General features: G+C 44.3%; 4 non-coding genes across 4 annotated transcripts; 2 read left to right on the top strand and 2 right to left on the bottom strand.

Annotated features, from left to right (window-relative positions):
* Window positions 1-995: 995 nt before the first annotated feature.
* trnaw-cca (transfer RNA tryptophan (anticodon CCA)) lies at window positions 996-1,067 on the bottom strand. The gene has a single exon. It is a non-coding gene; the product is annotated as a tRNA-Trp (tRNA).
* A 9,721-nt stretch (window positions 1,068-10,788) lies between these two features.
* trnae-cuc (transfer RNA glutamic acid (anticodon CUC)) lies at window positions 10,789-10,860 on the bottom strand. Its single transcript has one exon. It is a non-coding gene; the product is annotated as a tRNA-Glu (tRNA).
* Window positions 10,861-13,383: 2,523 nt separating this feature from the next.
* trnak-cuu (transfer RNA lysine (anticodon CUU)) lies at window positions 13,384-13,456 on the top strand. Its single transcript has one exon. It is a non-coding gene; the product is annotated as a tRNA-Lys (tRNA).
* Window positions 13,457-13,534: 78 nt separating this feature from the next.
* Window positions 13,535-13,617, top strand: trnal-cag (transfer RNA leucine (anticodon CAG)). The gene has a single exon. It is a non-coding gene; the product is annotated as a tRNA-Leu (tRNA).
* Window positions 13,618-15,110: the final 1,493 nt, after the last annotated feature.

Genomic DNA, 15,110 nt, shown 5'->3' with positions numbered 1-15,110 from the left:
GGGTGCGGCCCCATCGTGCGCGGAAAGACGGAAGAGGCGGGGGGAGGGGGGGTGCGTGTAAATGTCAGAGCTGGGGCTCACCGGTGGAAGCCGTATAAAAGTTTAAAACGGTACTCGCCCAACGTGGGGCTCAAACCCACTACTCTGAGAGTTTTTAAAGAAAAGGGGGAGCAGCCACTGTCTGTGTCTCTCGCTGCACTTGAAACAACACATTCCAAGTCCGAGCAGAGAACGGACACCATTCAGTTGTCCGTTGTGTTGAATAAAATGCTGTCGGTTTCCGTAGTGTAGCGGTTGTCAGGTTTGTTTTAAAACGGGGAAGTTCCCGGCTCGATCCTGGGCAGAAACGTTAGGTTGGAATTTGGTCTCCAAATACATCCCGATCGATTTTCTTCTCTTGCCAAAAAGGGAGACAGTGGCTGCTCCCTTATTCTTTGTCAGCTGTATCTTTTACTTCATTAAACAGATAACTTTGAGTGATAGAAAACTGATCGACAGTGACGCTCACTTCAAGTTTTATTCCCTTTTAATCTGGAAGGATATATTGGCTTTGGAAAGGAGTTGGTAGGGTAGGATCGACAAACCTTTTCCGCCAGTGGTGGACAAGGGAACCGAACCAATCATCGACCAAGTTCTCCTGAATTCTCCAGTGCAATGGGAAACCGACCAACAAAAGCCCTTTCATTGACCGTGGAGGTTCAGACAAATTTCTGATGACGAAGCGCTCAATCTCTTTCTCTTGTCTGTTTCCCGATACTGTCTGCATCTCTGCCCTGTGTTTATCTCACGATGTGTCCACCTGCAGGTTGGTTTTTGAACGAAGACGTGTGTTTGTCTTCTGTTCGTTGCATGAAATAAATGAGGGCATCAGGTGCTTCCCTCCCTGACATTGGGGAGCCAGTGGCAGACTTCAGAGTTGGGTTCTGTTAATTGTGAAGACGCAAAGAAAACATGAATTGCAGAATTATACAAACCAGCCTTAAGGGAAAAAACTGTGATCCCGACGTGATTTGAACACGCAACCTTCTGATTTGGAGTCAGACGCGCTACCGTTGCGCCACGAGGCCTGGATGTAACACTGCGTGTTTGTTTCTATCAATGTTTGTCAAGCACCGCTTTAGAGCTCCGAGATTGTTGGAATGGGTTGGCTTTCAAATCCCCGCCCACTCCCACCGGATGTCAGGCAGCATCAGAAGTCTCCTTCACCTGTCAGCGGCAGCATGGCGCTCGCTTCCATCGCCTGCTGTCAGCGGACTGCAGCAAATCCAATTACATTCATCCTGCACCCAGAATTATCACATCACAGGAAAAGGATGTGGGAAACTGCTCAAGATACATAACAGGAGGGGAAACTTCTGAAAAACACTGAGACTTTCGGTGTTTAGACTTCGATTCGAACTGCAAAAAAGAACGTGTGAAAATATAAACTATGGATCTGATGTTTATACATGGAGGAAACTGCTCAAAATACATAACAGGAGGGGAAACTTCTGAAAAACACGTGGACTTCCGAATGTTTGTACTTTGGTTAGAACTACAAAAAAGAACGTGTGAAAATATAAACTATGGGTGTGATGTTTATATGTAAATTGAATGTTTGTTGGCGGATTTTTCCCGTTACTCTCGCAGCTATGGGTTGTTAATCCATCAACAATAACTTCCGCTTGATTTTAGCCCGAGTGGTTACAAAATAGCAAGTTTAATAGGTTGACTTACAACAGAGTTGCACGACAGCAGTCTTCAACATTACATTCAACAGTATTATTATTTTAATATAACTGTCTACAGGTTACATTAATGACAAGCAATCAACACAACCTGACCTGTCTTCGAATCCAGGTATATCGGACCTGACGTTTGCGGACTGCCTGTGGCAATGGACTTCTGACTGTCCCCTATTGAGAGCTCTAACATTTGAGAAGGGAGCATGCCCTATCTTTAGACGATTCGGCTGCATTGTTCTGTACGTAAGCACCACTGATCTTAACTCATGGTCGTAAACCATCCCACTTTGCTGACTCTCAGAAACCACCAAGGATTGTTTCGTGTCTTCGTGTTTATTTAGCCTTTCTCCGTCATCAGGTTTTGGATGCTTATACCAGGTTAGCACAACCTGGAGTTCAGGTTTCCAGGGCACTCAAGATTCTCTGGACATCAACATTTCATAATTTCTCACCAATTAAGAAATATTCTGTTTTTCTTTTCTTCCGACCAAAGTGAATAACCTCACATTTCCCCACATTATACTCCATCTGCCACCTTCTTGCCCACACACATAAACTGTCCATATCCCTTTGCAGAATCTTTGTGTCCTCCTCACAGCTTACTTTCCCACCTAACTTTGTATCATCAGCAAACTTGGATACATTACACTCGATCCCTTCATCAAGTCATTAAAAGTCGTCTATAGGCATATAAATAGTAAACGGGTAGTAAGAGGAGGGGTAAGACCGAATAGGGACCAAAAAGGAGATCGAAGCATGAAGGCATAGAGCATGGCCGAGGTACGAAATGAGTATTTTGCATCTGTCTTTACCGAGGAAGAAAATGCTGCCGAAATCACAGTAAATGGGGAGGTAGCTGAGATACTGAATGGGGTGAAAATTGCTAAAGAGGAGATACCAGAAAGGCTGGCTGTACTTCAAGTTACCTGGTCCGAATGGGATGCATCCTAGGTTGCTGAGGGAAGTAAGGGTGTAAATTGCAGAGGTCCCGACCATAATCTTTCAATCCTCCTTAGATACAGGGTTTGGTGCCAGAGAACTGGAGAATTGCAGATGTTACACCCTTGATCGAAAAAGGGTGTAAGGATAAACCCAGCAATTACAGGCCAGTCAGTTTAACCACGGTGGTGGGAAGCTTTTAGAAACGATAATCTGGGACAAAATTAATAGTCACTTGGACAAGTGTGGATTGATAATAGAACGCCACTGTGGATTTGTTAAAGGCAAATCGTGATTGAGTTTTGTGATGAGTTAACCAAGAGGGCTGATGAGGGCAATGTGGTTGATTTTGTGTTTGTGGCCCTTCAAAAGGCGTTTGATAAAGTGCCACAAAATAGGCTTGTCAAAAGGGGCGACAGTGGCTGCTTCCTTATTTTTTAAAAGCGCTTTCTTTTATTTCACTCAACAGATAACTTTGAGTGAGCGAAAACTGATCCACAGTGACGCTGATTTCAAGTTTATACCCTTTGAATCTGAAAGGATATATTGGCCTTGGAAGGAGTGCTGCACAGATTCACCAGATTGTTACCAGGGTGCAATGCGTTAAATTATGACAAGATGCTATATAAACTAGGCTTAAATTCACACAAGTCAAACTGCAAGAACTTTTCATTTTTGATACATACTTTAATGACCTGGGCTTGGGTATACAGGGTATAATTTCAAAGTTTGCAGATGACACGAAACTCGAGAATGTCGTAAACAATGTGGTGGATAGTATCAGACTTCAGGAGGACATAGACAGCCTGGTGAAATGGACTTTATTAATAGAGGCATAGAGTACAAAAGCAACAAAGTTATGCAAAACGTTTATAAAACACTGGTTAGGCTACAGCTGGAGTATTGTGTTCAATTCTGGGCACCACACTGTACGAAAGATGTCAAGGCCTTGGAGAGGGTGCAGAGGAGATTTACTAGAATGGTAACAGGGAGGAGGGACTTCAGTTATGTGGCGAGATTGGAGAAGCTGGGATTATCCCCTTGGAGCAGAGAAGGTTTAGGGGAGATTTGATAGAGGTGTTCAAAATTATGAAAGGTTTTGATAGAGCAAATAAGGAGAAACTGTTTCAAGTCTCTGAGATGATTCTCTTAATTACCATTAATAAACACACAACTTTCTGTTTCGCACTGAACGAAATGCTAACAAGTTTGATGAATGACTGTCGAAACTACGCTAACTTTTCTGACTTTCTTCCCTTCTCATTTTACTCACTTTATTTTAGGAGACTGCTTCGAAGTTTTCAGTGGTTATGAGACCAGGAATCTGATGCAGCCGTTGTTGAATTTGAAAGGATTGCAGCCCAATTTACACGAGACAAAGCTCGCGCCTGGAAGTTTGTGAGGAGCAAGTTCCAGCAAATTGTTTCTGACCCGGGATTAAACCGGGAGTTTTTCGTGTGAGGCCAACATGATAACCATTACACCACGAACACATCTATTTAGTTCAGCCCAGGTCAGATGGAAGTGTTAAGGGAGAAAGTGAACTGCTGACTCCCACTTCTGGGGGATATCCCAAAGCGCTTCAAAGAGGTGTAATCAAAAACATAGAATCATAGAATCACAGGAGGCTATTCGGCCCATCGTGTCTGTGCCAGCTCTTTAAACTAAATGGTGCAATTTTAAAGGGGGTGCAGGAACAGAGAGACCTGGGGGTATACGTACACAAATCTTTGAAGGTGGCAGGACAAGTTGAATAGATTGTAAAAAAAACGTATTCAGAATCGGTGACTTTATTAATAGAGGCCTAGAGTACAAAAGCAAGGAACTTATGCTAAACCTTTATAAATCACTGTTTAGGCCCCAGCTGGCGACCACACAATTCTGCCCACCACACTTTAGGAAGGATGTCAAGGCCTTGGAGAGGGTGCAGAGGTGATTTACTAGAATGGTGCCAGGGATGAGGGACTTCAGTGAGGTGGAGAGACTGCAGAAGCTGGGGTTGTTCTCCTTTGAGCAGAGAAGGTTAAGGGGAGATTTAACAGAGGTGTTCAAAATCATGAAAGGTTTTGATAGAATAAATCAGGAGAAACTATTTCCAGTGCCAGAAAGGATGGTAACCAGAGGACATAGATTTAAGGTCATTGGCAACAGAGGTGAGATGAGGAGAATGTTTTTACGCAGCGAGTTGTCATGATCTGGAATGCACTGCCTGAAAGGGTGGTGGAAACAGATTCAATAATAACATTCAAAGAGGAACTGGGTAAAAACTTGATGGGGAAAATTTTGCAGGGCGATGGAGAAAGGGAAGGGGAGTGGGTCTAATTGGATAGCTCTTTCAAAGAGTTGGCACATGCACGATGGACTGAATGGCCTCCTTCTATGATGTTTCCATGCTGTGATTCTATGTTATGGAGGATTTTCTGATGCAGTGAATATTCGGGGCAGAGGACCAAGTGGGGATTGAGCTCGACGGCAAGTGTATACAGTTCGTTCAAAGGACTGAAGCCGATGGTTTCATTCTTCCCGTCGTTTAGCAGCAGGAAATTACTCGGCCATGCAGGCGACTTTTTTTGTCTTCATTCATGGGATGTGGGTGTCAATTGCAAGATCAGCATTTATTGCCCATCCCTAATTGCTCTTGAGGAGGTGCTGGTGAGCCGTCTTCGAGAACTGCACCTTTCATTGACTGTGTCATTGACATTTTCTGGATAGAGAGAAACTATTTCCGCTGGTTGGGGATTCTCGGACGAGGGGCCAGACCTTTCAGGAGTGAGATTAGAAAACACTTCTATACACAAAGGGTATGTTCCTATGTTCCTATGTTCCTATGATATTATTAATATAGAATTCCGACAGGCATTTGATAAGATTCCACACAAGAGACTGTTCGCAAAAATGAAAGCGCATGAAACTTGAGTCAAATTATTGACATGGGGAGAGAATTGGTTCGCAGATAGGAGACAGAGAGTAGGGATAATGGGTACAAACTCCAATTGGCAGGATGCGACTAGTGGTGTCCCCCAGGGATCTGTAACTGGGGTCTCAGCTTGTCACCATATTTATCAATGACTTTGATGAAGGAACAGAGAGTCGTATATCCAAGTTTGCTGATGACACTAAATTAGGTGGTACAGTAAGTAGTGTGGAATGCGAGTTGAAAGTTACAAAGGGACATTGATAGATTAAGTGAGTGGGCAAAACTATGGCAGATGGAGTTCAATGTGGGGTAATCCACTTTGGACCTATGGTCTGGGTATTTTCCAAATGGTAAGAAGCTCGGAACTGTGGAGAAGCAGAGAGAATTAACGGTTCATTTACATAAATCAGTAAAAGCTAACGGACGGGTCCAAAAATAATTTAAAAGACTAACGGAGTGTTAAACTTTATCTCAGGGGGCTGGAATATAAAGAAGTGGAATGTATGTTGCAGTTATATAAAGCTCTGGTTAGCCTGCGTCTGGAGTAACTGCGTTCAGTTTTGGACACTGCACCTCAGGAAGGATAGATTGACCTTTGAGGGGGTGCAGAGCAGATTGACCAGAATATTACCGGGGCTAAAAAGGTTAAATTATGACGACAGGCTGCGTATTCCCTCGAGAATAGAAGATTGAGGGGCGGTCTGAGCGAGATGTTTAACATGTTTAAATGATTCGATAGAATAGAGAGAGAGAGAGAATCAATTTCCTCTGGGGAATCAAGAACGAGGGGGACATAAGCTTAAAATTAAAACCATGCAACTCAGGTTCGAAATCAGGAAGCACTTTTTTACACAAAGGGCAATAGAAATCTGGAGCTCTGTCCCCCAAAAGGCTGTGGATGCTGGGGGGCAATTGAAGCTTTCAAGACTGAGATCGATAGAGTTTTGTTGGCTGAGGGTATCGAGGGATCGGGAGCAAAGGAGGGTAAATAGATTTGAGGTGCAGATCATCAATGATCTAATTGAAGGGCGGAACAGGTTCAAGGGGCTCAATGGCCTCCTCTTGTTCCCAATGGAAATGTTGAGAATATGCTTTGTTGAGGCTGTGACGTCTGGGTCAACCCCTGTCCAAACAAGGCAGGTCACATTTGGGAGTTTAATAACTTTGAAATGAACATTTTTCTTTTGTGACTTGTGCAACTTCGATCAATTGAATAGTTATGAAAGAGAATCAATGCAGTCATTCTAACTTCTGGCTATTAATCAGAACAGAGGTTTCCGTAGTGTAGCGGTTATCACCTTGTCCTGATATGCAGAAAGTCCCCGTTTCGATCATGGGCGGTAGCATTATGTTGGGGCAGGTTTTTTTTCCTCTGTGAAAACTATGGAGAAAACAGACACTTGGGGAAATGTAACATGGGGAAATGTAACATAGGAACAGGAGTAGGTCATTCAGCCCCTCGAGCCCACTCCGCCATTTGATAAGATCATGGCTGATCTGTGATCCAACTGCATATACCTGCCTTTGGCCCATATCCCTTAATACCTTCGGTTGGCAAAAAGCTATCTATCTCAGATTTAATTTTTGGACTGTGCCCCCTCGTCCTAGAATTCGCAACCAGCGGAAATAGTTTCTGCAAATCCAGAAAATGTCAATAACACAGTCAATGAAAGGTGCAGTTCACGAAGGAGGCTCCCCAGCAACTTCTCAAGAGCTATTTGGGATGGGCAATAAATGCTGACCTTGCCATTGACACCCACATCCCATGAATGAAGACAAAAAAGTCGCCTGCATGGCCGAGTAATTTCCTGCTGCTAAACGACGGGAAGAATGAAACCATCGGCTTCAGTCCTCTATGTCTTATTTTTCATTGCACACAAATACATAACACAGATACACAGAGATATAATGATAACCACCACACAGTTACACCCAAATGTATTTATAAATGTCACAGATGCAATCATACATATTTATGACAAGATATATCATATTTTAAAAATAATCAAAATAAATTTTTCAATGGCACACAGAACATAAACACTCACTTTATAAAGAAGCATGACATCCATTTATACAAATCCATAGTTTACATTTTAACACCGTCTTCTGAGCAGTCTTGAACAAATTCCACACACCGAAAGTCTCCGCGTTTTTTCAGATGCTGCCCGTCCTCTTCTGCATTTTGAGCAGTTCCTTTCCTGTGATGTGATGATTCTGGGTGCCGGGTGTGTGCCATTGGGTTTGCTGCAGACAAGCTGCCGCGGACAGGTGAAGGCTGCTTCTGAGGCTGCCTGACACCCGGTGGGAGTGGGCGGGGATTTGGGAATCTGAAATAAATGAAACAGTAAATGAGAAACGTTCATAAAGGTAAAACCCAACTCTCTACTATCTCACTTCGTGGCGCAATGGTAGCGCGTACTGCCTCCAGATGAGATAGCTCAGTGTTTAAATCACGTCTGGGTCGCACTTGTTCTTCGCGCTGGTAAGAGACTGAATAATACATATTGAGATCCCTTTTTCACAATAAACAGAACCCTGCTCTGAATTCTGCCTCACTAGTTCCCCAGTGTCAGGGAGAGAAGCGTCTGATTCCCTCATTTATTTATTGCAAGAAACATACACAAACGCACTTATTAATTCAAAATCAGCCTGCAGCTCCACACGCACAGAGATAAACACAGCCAGAGAGACAGGCAAACACCGGGAAATAGACAAACCGGTTTCTCAGAGAATTGCCTGTACCTCCACGGTCGAATGTAAGGGCTTTTGTTGTTCGCTTTCGTTCCACACCTTGGAATTCAGGAGAATCTGGTACATGGTTTGTAGGACAAGGCACGTGCGCGATGGCCCGAATGGCCTGCTTCTGAACTGTCTCCTTCTCCGATTCGAAACTCAGCCCCTCGGGGGGAGCCAGCAGCTGCCTCACTGCAATAACAGACCAAATGGAGAGATTTTAGTGGGCCCGGCTAGCTCAGTCGGTGGAGCATAAGACTCTGAATCTTGTGGTCGTCGGCTCGAGCTCCAAGTTGGGCAAATTCTGTTTTAAACTTTGACGCTGCTTTTGCAAGTGAACCCTCTGCTTGCTTGACTGTCAGTGCAAGAGACGATTCTGTCAGTGCCGCCTCGTGCGCAATGATCAAAACTATAAAAGGAGCAGAAGGTTATTCGGGGTTCAGAGACACAAACCTCTCTGATGAGCCTGAGATTTAGTCAGAGGTTGCTGCCTCCCCTACATCTCTTGCCCTCTGACGAGGGACTTGCTCCGGTTTCAATTTACAAACTGGGTGAATTGTTGATCGGGTGTAGGAGAGCTGGTTTGTGATCTGAGCAGGAAACTCAGCGGCCCCGGGTGAGACAGAGAAAAAAAATCAGTCCAGGCCCGGCCCCAATCTGCGGATGTGGAAGAAAACACTGGAGGAGGGTATGGTGTGAGGTCCCTGTCAAACCAACTGCCCGAACAAAGCTGGCCACAGTCACAGAATCAGAATGGCTATTTCCTGACGGGGGTGGGCGTGGCCGGTTCATGTGGAACAGGATCCGGACGAGAATGATCTGATTCATAATGTTAGGGGAGGGAAATTAGGGAGCTCCTTCGGAACGTTCATTACTTGAAAATGAAGACTTTCTCCGGTGTAACTTGTGTGGTTTTTGATGAATGAAATGTTTGTAAAAAGGCATCCTTGGAGAAGGATTGAGAGCTTTTAGGACTAGAGGGGAAATAAGGAGATTTTTTTCACACAGAGGGTTGTTCCGATCTGGTGGCCACTCCCTGAAAGGGTGGTGGAAGCAGCTTTCATAGGAACTTTCAAAAGGCAATTGGACAGGTACTTGAAGAGGACTGATTTGCAAGGTTATGGGGAAAAGGCTGGGTTTTTTGGACTAAATTGGACAGCTCTTTCAAAGAGTAGGCAGGGCAACACGGCCGAATGGCCTCCTTCTGTGCTGTAATATTCTATGATTCAATTCCATGATTTAAGTGTGGGACAGGAGAGATGTTGTTTAAAGAGAGGTAAAACTGTCCCAATCAGAGCAGACAGAGGTGACTGGTCGGTTCCCCTCTGCCCAGTATAAGTCACCAGCGGTTTTTTGTGGTGTAGTGGTTACCAGTTCGTTTGACACGCGAACGGCCCTGCTTTCGATCCTGGGCGGACAATTTATGTTGCAATTGCTGTTTACATTCTATATTAATGACATGGATGAGGGGACCGAGTGTAATGTATCCAAGTTTGCTGACGATACAAAGGTAGGTGGGAAAGTAAGCCGTGAGGAGGACGCAAAGGGAGGTGGACAGGTTAATTGATTGGGTAAGAAGGTGGCAGTAGGAGTATAAGGTGGGAAAATGTGAAATTGTCCACTTTGGTAGGAAGAATAGAAAAGCAGAATAGTTTTTATGAGGTGAGAGTCCAATAAATGTTGATATTCAGAGGGAGTTGGGTGTACTTGTAAACAAATCACAGAAAGTTAACATGCAGGTACAGTAAGCTATTAGGAAGAAAAATGGTATGTTGGCCTTTTTGCAAGGAGGTTGGAGTATAAGAGTAAGGAAGTCTTGCTGCAATTAAATAGGGCTTTGGTGAGAACACACCTGGAGTACTTTGATGTAGTCTACTTGGATTTTAGCAAGGCTTTTGACAAGGTCCCAATTGGCAGACTGGTCAAAAAAGATGTGATTGCACTAGAGAGGGTACAGAGGAGATTTACGAGGAGGTTGCCAGGGCTGGAGATTTTTGGCTGTGAGGAAAGATTGGAGAGGATGGGGTTGTTTTCTTTGGAACAGAGGAATCTGAGGAGTGATTTAATTGAGGTGTACAAAATTATGAAGGGCCTAGATAGAGTGGATGGGAAGGACCTATTTACCATAGCAGGGAGGTCAATAACCAGGGGGCATAGATTTAAAGTGATTGGTAGAAGGATAAGAGGGGAGCTGAGGAGAATTTTTTCACCCAGAGGGTGTTTGGGGTCTGGAACTCACTGCCTGAAAGGGTGGGAGAGGCAGAATCCCTCGTTACATTTTTTAAAAAAATACTTGGATTTGCACCTGAAGTGGTGTAACCTGCAAGACGACGGACCGATTGCTGGAAAGTGGGATGAGGCTGGGTGGCTCATTTTCGGCCGGCCCGGACGCGATGGGCCGAATGGCCTCCTTCTGTGCCGTCAATTTGCGATGATTCTGCAAAAGTGGCTCGTGTTTTTTGCAAGAGCAAATTCCCTGACCGGGAATCGAACCCGGGCGGTGGCGGTGAGAGCGCCGAATCCGAACCACTGGACCACCAGGGAAAACGTGGAAAATTGCTATTAGGTACAAATAATATTTATGGTTTAGTGACTCTGTTAGTTGCAAATGTATTTACATGAATCTGTATTATTTATTTATTTATTGGGGTGTATATACTGTAAATCTACTTCTGGCGCTGATAAGAGTCCATATAATTCCGCAATTAATGTTTCATTTGCGTTTTGACAAGAACAGGTCTGTCTCACTGGTTCCCCAGTGTCAGGGAGGGAAGTGTCTGATGCCCTCTTTTATTTGATGTTACAAACAGAAGACAAACAATCGTATTCGTTCAAAATCAACCTGAAGGTGGACACACACACAGAGATAAACACAGCCAATGATATGGTCGTTATGTTGGGATTGCTGCACATGCATACCCAGGGGCGAGTTTACTGCAATGATAGACAAGAGCGGCTGCGTTTTTCATGCTCGGTTAGCTCAGTCGATAGAGTGTGAAACTCTAAGTCTGAGGGGCGTAAACTCAAGCCTCATGTTGGGCGGATTCTGATTTAACCTTTTTATGTTGCTTTCAGGGGTGAACCCAAGCTCTGACTCCCCCCGACATCCCGTGCAGTGTCACCGCGCACATTGTGGCCGCGCCCGGGCTGATTTCTCTCTCTCTCACCCGGGACCGCTGAGTCTGCTGGACCGTGATCACCAACTCATCCAGTTTGTAAATTTAAACCGGAACAGGTGTCTCCCAAAGGGCAAGAGAAGTAGGGAACGCTGCAACTTCTGACAGAATCTCATTCCCATTAAAGGTTTGTGTATCTGAATCCCTAACACTTTCTGCAACTTTTAAAAGTTTTGACATTCACTGTACAGGACGCGGCACCTCGAGACTCGTCTCTGACACTCACAGTGATGCGTTGGGCTGTTTTCACTCGTAAAACAGCTTTTGTGATATTGTGATATTGTCTTAGACTCCCTCACCAGAGGAAAGGGTTTGTCTATCTCCCTTTCAAAATCCTAAAAAGCCTTCTATATTCCAGGGAATACAAGTATGTAACCGCTCCTCATAATTTAACCCTTCGAGCCCTGCTAACATTCTGGTAAATCTGGGCTGCGCTCCTTCCAAGGCCAATATACCCTTTTGGAGTAAAAGGGAATAAAATTTTAAATGAGCGTCACTGAGGATCAGTTTTCTATCACTCAAAGTTATCTGCTTAATGAAGTAAAAGATGCAGCTTACAAAGAATAAGGGAGCAGCCACTGTCTCCCTTTTTGGCAGGAGAAGAAAATCAACCTGGATGTTTATGGAGACCAAGTTCCAACATAATGTTTCCACCCGGGATCGAAACGGGGACTTTTCGTGTATTAAGCAAATGTGAGAACCACTACACTACAGAAACCGATGGTATCTTGCTCAATGCAATGGGCAACTGAATGGTGTCCTCTCTCTGCTCATACTTGGAATGTGTTCTTTCAAGTATAGCAAGAGATTCAGACAGTGGCTGCTTCACCTTTTCTTTAAAAAGTCTCAGGGTAGTGGGTTTGAGCCTCACGTTGGGCGAGTACCGTTTTAAACTTTTATGCTGCTTCCACCGGTGAGCCCCAGCTCTGACACTTCCACCACCCCCCTCCATCTCACCGCGCACGATGGGGCCGCGCCCGGGCTGAATCTCTCCAATTAGGTTTCCGCTCCAGTTGCAGCATGAAATGGTCCTTATCAAAGTCACAAATGATACTCCATGTGACTACCACCATGATAAACTATCCCTCCTCATCCTTCTCAAATACAATATCTCACCGTGCTGTTATGCTGTTAGACGAGTTTCCTCTCTCTGCTCTTATTTGCAATGTGTTGCTTTTCCGACTGATAACACTTAGTATCATCGTATTATGTTAGTCCACAAGAGGAGACCATTCGGCCCATCGTGCCTGTGCTGGGTCAAACACACGTATTCGTTCAAAATTCGTTCAGAGATGGATTGAGTGCCTTGTTGTCAGAAAATTGCCTGAACCTCCACTGTCTGCAGCTTTCCTCCTCGCTATCAACCACATGGCCTATTTTTGTGTCACCCGCAAATTTCTTAATCATGTCCCCGAAGTTTCGGTCCAAATCGTTAATGTAGAGCACAAAAAGCAAAGGACCAAGTACCGAACCCTGCGGCACCCCACTGGAAACAGCCTTCCAGCCACAAAACACCCGTCGACCATGACACTTTCCTTCCTGCCACTGAGCTAATTTTGGATCCAACAAGCCACATTCCCTTGGATCCCATGGTGCTTTCCTTTTTGGACCAATCTGCCATGTGGGAACTTTTCAAAAGCCTTGCTAAAATCCATGTAGACGACATCAATTGCGCTACCCTCATCCATCCTTCTTATCACCTCCTCGAAAAATTCAATCAGGTTAGTCAGACACAACTTCCCCTTAACAAATCCATGCTGACTGTTCTTGATTAGTCCGTGCCTTTCGAAGTGACAGTTCATCCTGTCCCTCAGAATTGATTCCAATAATTTGAAATGGAGTCTTTCTCTATGCTTGCTGCAATAACTGATAAGGTGATTCAAGGAAGGAAGCCCGGCTAGCTCAGTCGGTAGAGCATGAGACTCTTAATCTCAGGGTCGTGGGTTCGCGCCCCACGTTAGGCGAGTATCATTTAAAACTTTTATGTTGCGTTCACTGGCCAACGGTGCAGAATTGATGCAGAATTAAGCGTTCAATTTGTAGTCAGGATGGCCGAGCGGTCAAAGGCGCTGCGTTCAGGTCGCAGTCTCTTCTGGAGGCGTGGGTTCGAATCCCACTTCCGACAATGCTTATTTTTACGAAGACGTGAAAATATTTTATTTGTGGATTGGGCTGCAGCTGATTTTTCGACCAAGTTGATTTGCTCCTCCCACAATAGCAACTGGCTTTGTGATGGAAATGTGACTTGAGAAGTTTCAAACGGTGATATGTTTGACATATTAATGACCTGAACAAAGAAATAGAACAGCACTGGGAAACATTTAAAACGGTGATCAATAGAGTTCAGGAGAAATATATCCCACTGAAAAGCAAGAACAAACTCGCCAGAAATGACACACCAGGGATGAATAAAGAAACAAGGGCAAAATTGAAACTGAAGAAAAAGGCCCACACTAGACAATAAAGGAGAGAGGGGAATGTGATAACACTGGGAAAGAAGTCTAAAGAACTATTAGAAAGGCAAAAAGGAATATCAAAAAAAGCAAAGTATTCTATACACATCAACAGCCAAAGAAAGTTTAGGATAGGAATAGGGTCACTAAGGGATACACACGACAAATTCACAGGCAATGACAGCGAAATGGCAGAAATATTAAATAATCACTTTGTTTCAGTATTTACCAGGGAGACAAGTATTTTGGGCATGACAGTGGAAGAAGAGATGAAAAAAATATGTAAAGACATTTAAGATCGAAAGGGGGGAGATAATTGATAAACTCATCAAACTTAGAGAGGAAATTTGCTGTTGGGAGCCTAACCAGAGTTTCAAACCGCTCAGCCACGCTAATTTCTGTATTACTGTTCAGGAGCTCATTTTACGGGGACGCGATTACTGCGCTCCATTTAGGGAGGCTCAGTGAAAGGCGGAAATTGATCTATTAATAGAATCATAGAATAAGATAGCGCCATTTGGCCCATCGTGCCAGTGCCAGCTCTCTGAAAGAGCTGTCCAGTTCGTCCCACTCGCCTGCTGTTTCCCCATAACCCTGAAAAAGTTTGATCCAAGCGTTTATCCAATTCCCTTTTGAAAACTGTGAGTTAAGAAAAACAATATTGAAAGGGGTGCTCGGGCCTCTGCAGCGTCGATGTAGAGTGTGTGATGATTGAAGTTATCAAGATGGTTGCTTTACACATGGTATGATGTGCAATCATCCTGAAATACCTTCAATATCCAATACAAATTGAATTGCAAACCTGACGGACCAACACTGGAAAACAAGTCACGAGTGAACGCAAATCATCTGGGACCCGTTTCAGCCTCACGGCACTTTAAGTAAAGTGAAATAACTTTGCATTGAAAAGATTTGGAACTTGCATTTGCGACTTTATCTATTCCATGTCTTAAAGTTGCTGGCGTCTGATGATGGACACGCCTCTGCTCGCTCTATTGAACAAGAAAGGAGGTGTTTGACGATGACGGGACCTGTTGGTTATGAGCTCATCCTACACATTGAGTGGGTTCGCGTCCTTTAAACGGCGTCAACTTTAGCCCAGCGGTGAACTTCGCAGCAAACAAGTTCATCACCGTCTCACCGCGGGCACTGACTGACACGTCTA

This window comes from Heptranchias perlo, unplaced genomic scaffold, assembly GCF_035084215.1.
Source record: "Heptranchias perlo isolate sHepPer1 unplaced genomic scaffold, sHepPer1.hap1 HAP1_SCAFFOLD_52, whole genome shotgun sequence".
Taxonomy (NCBI): Eukaryota; Metazoa; Chordata; class Chondrichthyes; order Hexanchiformes; family Hexanchidae; genus Heptranchias; species Heptranchias perlo.
This window is presented reverse-complemented; position numbering and strand designations above follow the sequence as displayed.